The following is a 7,055-nucleotide window of genomic DNA, read 5'->3' as shown; positions in this document are numbered from 1 at the left end:
AGGAAGGGGAAACTTTATTGACACATTCCTGGGGTCAGATACATCACATGATCACACTGACAGAACCACAGGCACATAGACACAGGCAACAGAGCATGCACAATGTCGGCACTAGTACAGTGTATATCCACCTTTCGCGGCAATGCAGGCTGCTATTCTCACATGGAGACGATCGTAGAGATGCTGGATGTAGTCCTGTGGAACGGCTAGCCATGCCATTTCCACCTGGCGCCTCAGTTGGACCAGCGTTCGTGCTGGACGTGCAGACCGCGTGAGACGACGCTTCATCCAGTCCCAAACATGCTCAATGGGGGACAGATCCGGAGATCTTGCTGGCCAGGGTAGTTGACTTATACCTTCTAGAGCACGTTGGGTGGCACGGGATACATGCGGACGTGCATTGTCCTGTTGGAACAGCAAGTTCCCTTGCCGGTCTAGGAATGGTAGAACGATGGGTTCGATGACGGTTTGGATGTACCGTGCACTATTCAGTGTCCCCTCGACGATCACCAGTGGTGTACGGCCAGTGTAGGAGATCGCTCCCCACACCATGATGCCGGGTGTTGGCCCTGTGTGCCTCGGTCGTATGCAGTCCTGATTGTGGCGCTCACCTGCACGGCGCCAAACACGCATACGACCATCATTGGCACCAAGGCAGAAGCGACTCTCATCGCTGAAGACGACACGTCTCCATTCGTCCCTCCATTCACGCCTGTCGCGACACCACTGGAGGCGGGCTGCACGATGTTGGGGCGTGAGCGGAAGACGGCCTAACGGTGTGCGGGACCGTAGCCCAGCTTCATGGAGACGGTTGCGAATGGTCCTCGCCGATACCCCAGGAGCAACAGTGTCCCTAATTTGCTGGGAAGTGGCGGTGCGGTCCCCTACGGCACTGCGTAGGATCCTACGGTCTTGGCGTGCATCCGTGCGTCGCTGCGGTCCGGTCCCAGGTCGACGGGCACGTGCACCTTCCGCCGACCACTGGCGACAACATCGATGTACTGTGGAGACCTCACGCCCCACGTGTTGAGCAATTCGGCGGTACGTCCACCCGGCCTCCCGCATGCCCACTATACGCCCTCGCTCGAAGTCCGTCAACTGCACATACGGTTCACGTCCACGCTGTCGCGGCATGCTACCAGTGTTAAAGACTGCGATGGAGCTCCGTATGCCACGGCAAACTGGCTGACACTGACGGCGGCGGTGCACAAATGCTGCGCAGCTAGCGCCATTCGACGGCCAACACCGCGGTTCCTGGTGTGTCCGCTGTGCCGTGCGTGTGATCATTGCTTGTACAGCCCTCTCGCAGTGTCCGGAGCAAGTATGGTGGGTCTGACACACCGGTGTCAATGTGTTCTTTTTTCCATTTCCAGGAGTGTATTTTTTGAAGAGAAGAAGCTTGAGTTAAGAATGCAGCACTGCGCAGCTACTTTGTTAGAATGATTATTGTCACCTAGTTAAGTTTCCTTATTCGCTCAGATCTGAGAGGAAGACCACCCCACTTCTCTGATTCATGCATTAACATATTAACTGATTAAACTGTTTGATTTTTATTGAAATTTCCTGTTAACATTGTACCCTCTTTAAATCATTGTTCACTTTGTTAGGCATAGTATTGTTCGGACCTATGTTGTGTATGAATTTCAGCCGTAGTTTTACTCTGGCTTTTTGAGTACGTATTTCATTCTAAAATCGTTGACTTGGAATATCATTTCATAGGAATAGCTACTCTCCCCATCCCACTGTTTATCATTACGCATTGTCACATGCAACAGTTTGAATATGTATTTAGAAATAGAAATGTAGCTTAGCCGCTCCTGCTTCCAGTTTGCTGTTGTGCTTCCGAGAAATCTGCAACAATGTTGTCAAGATGTGAGCTAATTGGAAAGTTTGATTAGGGCCAGATAGTTGTTATACTTCAGTTGCGCATTTAATATAGAGGCAAGTTGCATTCAGGTAGCCGGCCGAAGTGGCCGTGCGGTTAAAGGCGCTGCAGTCTGGAACCGCAAGACCGCTACGGTCGCAGGTTCGAATCCTGCCTCGGGCATGGATGTTTGTGATGCCCTTAGGTTTAACTAGTTCTAAGTTCTAAGGGACTAATGACCTTGGAAGTTGAGTCCCATAGTGCTCAGAGCCGTTTCAACCATTTTTTCGCCATATTGCGCACCAAGTACATCGTGACGCCTTCACTTCTGTGTCTGCCATCCGAGAACTTGTTCTGCTAACCTATAGTAATTGACTGTAATAAGCATGGGTTTAGGTATAACTGTGTGCGTGCATAAAGCTACATAGAAGCCAGGTCCGCGCTCCCCTCTCCCTTTCCATAATCACGTGGCAAAAGTGAACCATGTTAACTAGAGAGACGAGTTGTGATGATGTATATTGCAATGGGGCACATGGCTAGTTACTGAAATGCCATCGGTATTGAATAAATATCAATTAACCTATACCCTGTGACTGATTATTTCCTCCCTTCGTCAAAAAGAATATGTGGAAGTCAGTACATAACACTACCGCCCACTACTGTTATACTATAACATCAAAGCTGGAGGCGGTTGATATAATGAAATTATTTTATTAAAGCAATTACAGTATAAAGAAGCAGTGCAGTGTCACCCTCTGAAAGGAATTTTGTTGTATTGACCGTGATGTACCTAAAGGAGATGGCTTATCGGAAGTGAAAGTCAGAATTACGTTAATATTTAAACAGTAGCAAACAATATTTTACCTATCCACACTGTTCAAAGACTAAATAAAACGGTCGCCACCCTAATTAGGCACGAGAAAGATTGACATTCTTGTTCAACAAAATAGATATGGGTAACTTTAATGGACAGGCACAGCCTGTACTTTACCACACGAGAGTGCAATGAACTCTGTCACTAACAGATATTGACGTTAAAGAAAATGCTAACAGTTAAAGAAGAACAAGGGAAATTCGCATAAACACGATATATAATGACACACACTTTTGCATTCAGGGCTTAGTCAAACCGAATAACCTCAATAACATTACTATTAAAGATTACTGTAGAATTATGAAACTGGGCATGAATTTAGTCCCTCTTTACCAAATACTTTTCTACCAACATGAAATTCATCACAATCTATTGGTTATGATCTGTAGATTAAAATTGAAGAAACTGTAAAAAGGTAGGAATTTAAGGAGATGAGACCTGGATAAACTGAAAGAACCAGAGGTTGTACAGAGTTTTAGGGGGAGCATAAGGGAACAACTGACAGCAATGTGGGAAAGAAATACAGTAGAAGAAGAATGGATAACTTTGAAGGATGAAATAGTCAAGGCAGCAGAGGATCAAGTAGGTAAAAAGACGAGGGCTAGTAGAAATCCTTGGGTAACAGAAGAGATAATGAATTTAATTGATGAAAGGAGGAAATATAAAAGTGCAGTAAATGAAACAGGCAAAAAGGAATAAAAACGTCTCAAAAATGAGATCGACAGGAAGCACAAAATGGCTAAGCAGGGATGGCTAGAGGAAAAATGTAAGGATGTAGAGACTTATCTCACTAGAGGTAAGATAGATGCTGCCTACAGGAAAATTAAAGAGACCTTTGGAGGAAAGAGAACCACTTATATGAAAATCAAGAGCTCAGATGGAAACCCAGTTCTAAGAAAATAAGGGAAAGCAGAAATGTGGAAGGAGTATATAGAGGATCTATACAAGGGCGCTGTTCCTGAGGACAATATTATGGAAATGGAAGAGGATGGAGATAAAGATGAAGTGGGAGATATGATACTGCGTGAAGAGTTTGACTGAGCACTGGAAGACTTGAGTCGAAACAAGGCCCCGGGAGTAGACTACATTCCATTAGAACTACTGACAGCCTTGGGAGAGCCAGTCCTGACAAAACTCCACCATCTGGTGAGGAAGATGTATGAGACAGGCGAAATACCCTCAGACTTCAAGAAGAATATAATAATTCCAATTGCAAAGAAAACAGGTGTTCACAGATGTGAAAATTACCGAACTATCAGTTTAATAAGTCGCAGCTACAAAATACTAACGCGAATTCTTTACAGACGAATGGAAAAACTGGTAGAAGCCGACCTCGGGGAAGATCGGTTTGGATTCCGTAGAAATTTTGGAACACATGAGGCAATACTGACCCTACGACTTATCTTAGAAGAAAGATTAAGGAAAGGCAAACCTACGTTTCTAGTATTTGTAGACTTAGAAGAAACCTTTTGACAATGTTGACTGGAATACTCTCTTTCAAATTCTTAAGGTGGCAGGGGTAAAATACAGAGAGCGAAAGGCTATTTACAATTTGTACATAAACCAGATGGCAGTTATAAGAGTCGAGGGACATGAAAGGGAAGCAGTGGTTGGGAAGGGAGTGAGACAGGGTTGTAGCCTCTCCCCGATGTTATTCAATCTGTATATTGAGCAAGCAGTAAAGGAAACTAAAGAAAAGTTCGGAGTAGGTATTAAAATCCATGGAGAAGAAATAAAAACTTTGATGTCTGCCGATGATATTGTAATTCTGTCAGAGACAGCAAAGGACTTGGAAGAACAGTTGAACGGAATGGACAGTGTCTTGAAAGGATGGTATAAGATGAACATCAACAAAAGCAAAACGAGGATAATTGAATGTAGTCGAATGAATTCGGGTGATGCTAAGGGAATTAGATTAGGATATGAGACACTTATTGTAGTAAATGAGTTTTGCTATTTGGGGAGCAAAATAACTGATGATGGTCGAAGTAGAGAGGATATAAAATGTAGACTGGCAGTGGCAAGGAAAGCGTTTCTGAAGAAGAAAAATTTGTTAACATCGAGTATAGATTTAAATGCAGGAAGTCGGGCTGAAAGTATTTGAATGGAGTGTAGCCATGTATGGAAGTGAAACATGGACGATAAATAGTTTGGACAAGAAGAGAATAGGAGCTTTCGAAATGTGGTGCTACAGAAGAATGCTGAAGATTAGATGGGTAGATCACATAACTAAAGAGGACCTATTGAATAGAATTGGGGAGAAGAGGAGTTTGTGGCACAACTTGACTAGGAGAAGGGATCGGTTGGTACGAAATGTTCTGAGGCATGAAGGGATCACCAATTTAGTATTGGAGGACAGCGTGGGGGGTAAAAATCGTAGAGGGAGACCAAGAGATGAATACACTAATCTGATTCAGAAGGATGTAGGCTGCAGTAGGTACTGGGAGATGAAGCAGCTTGCACAGGATAGAGTAGCATGGAGAGCTGCATCAAACCAGTCTCAGGACTGAAGACCACAACAACAACAACATCATGATATTAATAAGGAGTTCACTAGCAAACAATTCCTCATTGTCCTCTGAATAAAACAAATTACTATTTTCATAGAAAATGAACTTTCTGTCAATAATTTTCTATCAGTGCGCACAATAGACAAACTATGGATCCTGTTGCATTGGTAATAAGCACTTTCAATCAAGAGTTCAGCAAGCATAGGTATATAACTTTCAACAGTGACAGTTTTTAACTTTTACGGCAATGAGACACAAATTGACATAGTTATAAAACAATGATCCACCTTTTTGCACTGTTTCAATAGACTGCACAATAAATGTTTACTAAGAAGGTCATTTGAAGCCAAACTTAAGTAATATGTACTTTTGGAACTAACCTCAAGATGGTTTATTGTCTGTCTTTATTACCTCAGTCCTTTACCTTAAAGGCAGCGATTAAATAGTTAACTTTGCAAGTCCACAAAACTTTAAATTGGGTTGTTTCAATCACTGGGATACTCTCACAAAGTTACATTTACTAAGTCCCACAATTTTATCAAATACACAGTAAATATGAATACTCCCTTCTTACCAAATATCGAACAACATTACTTAATTAACTGTTTGTCTTTGAGACTTTCATTTTTCCACAATAAGGACACTCCGTAATCATAGTTCAAACGGAGAGGAACCTGACAGGTGTTGTGATAAGTAAAAAATCAAGGTAGGTACATAGATTCAGGTAGAAGTTACCCTATATTTGAACACAACATCCAATGAACTGATTCTTCACTTTACATATCTACAGTTCCTCCATTGCGTTACAGTGATTGCGCAATGTGGCTGCGAGTACATCTTGGCAGGTGGATTTACAGTTGGTAATGATAAAGCTCTGTCATTTCTTGGCGGCGATGATAGATACTATTTCCAGAACCAAGCTAGCTTGCAAATCAATCCATCTGAGGCTTTGTCACATTGGAAAAAGGCACAAAAACCTCTCTCAGCACCAGTACAATACACGACCTTTACATAAGCTGTTGACAGTTTGGTAGCTCGTCCCCGACTAACTCATTGTCTTCCTTCATGCTAACCATATTTTGCGAGCGCTGTATGATTCCGTTCCCGTTGGGAAACACAACACCTTTTATACATATAAAGAACTAATAACTCTAAGTGAGGATCAGCAATTACAGAGTAGCAAACAAATACTTTAAATAAAACTGAACATTTGCATATATTGACATTTCTACAAAAAAATTATTTAAACAAAATTATTCAACCTTGAAGATATTATGTGAGAAACACAAAACGTATCTTTTGCTCATATTGTACATATTACATAGATCACTCTTCCTACACTCTAAAAGACATCAAAGTTTTTAACAGAGAAAAGAATAAACACTCTCATGGTATCGATTCAATCCAACAACACTCATAGAAACTCATCGATATAATATTAAATAAAAGGCAAAATAAATAAGTAGAGCATTAGAGCTATGGTGTTACAAGTATCACAGTTCAATGCTGGGTCATGAAAGTAAATAATGACTCTATGCTCCGTATGAAGCCCTGCATAGGTGCCTTCTGTAGTGGTTCCAAAAATATTTCGTTATACGTTGCGTTTAAATTTTTACCGGTTGGTTATACCCACCCGTTGGAAATTATTTATACGCCAGAAGAAACTCGCAGGGGCCTGTAATTTCGTGGACCACACGGATTTGCTTAACCATTACTACAGAGTGTAGCTTGCAGGAGCTGTAGGACATCACAAGCGACTGTAATCTTCGTGCCAGGTCGAGTTCTAACCTTAACTACAGCACCACCA

This window comes from Schistocerca nitens, chromosome 5, assembly GCF_023898315.1.
Source record: "Schistocerca nitens isolate TAMUIC-IGC-003100 chromosome 5, iqSchNite1.1, whole genome shotgun sequence".
NCBI lineage: Eukaryota > Metazoa > Arthropoda > Insecta > Orthoptera > Acrididae > Schistocerca > Schistocerca nitens.
This window is presented reverse-complemented; position numbering follows the sequence as displayed.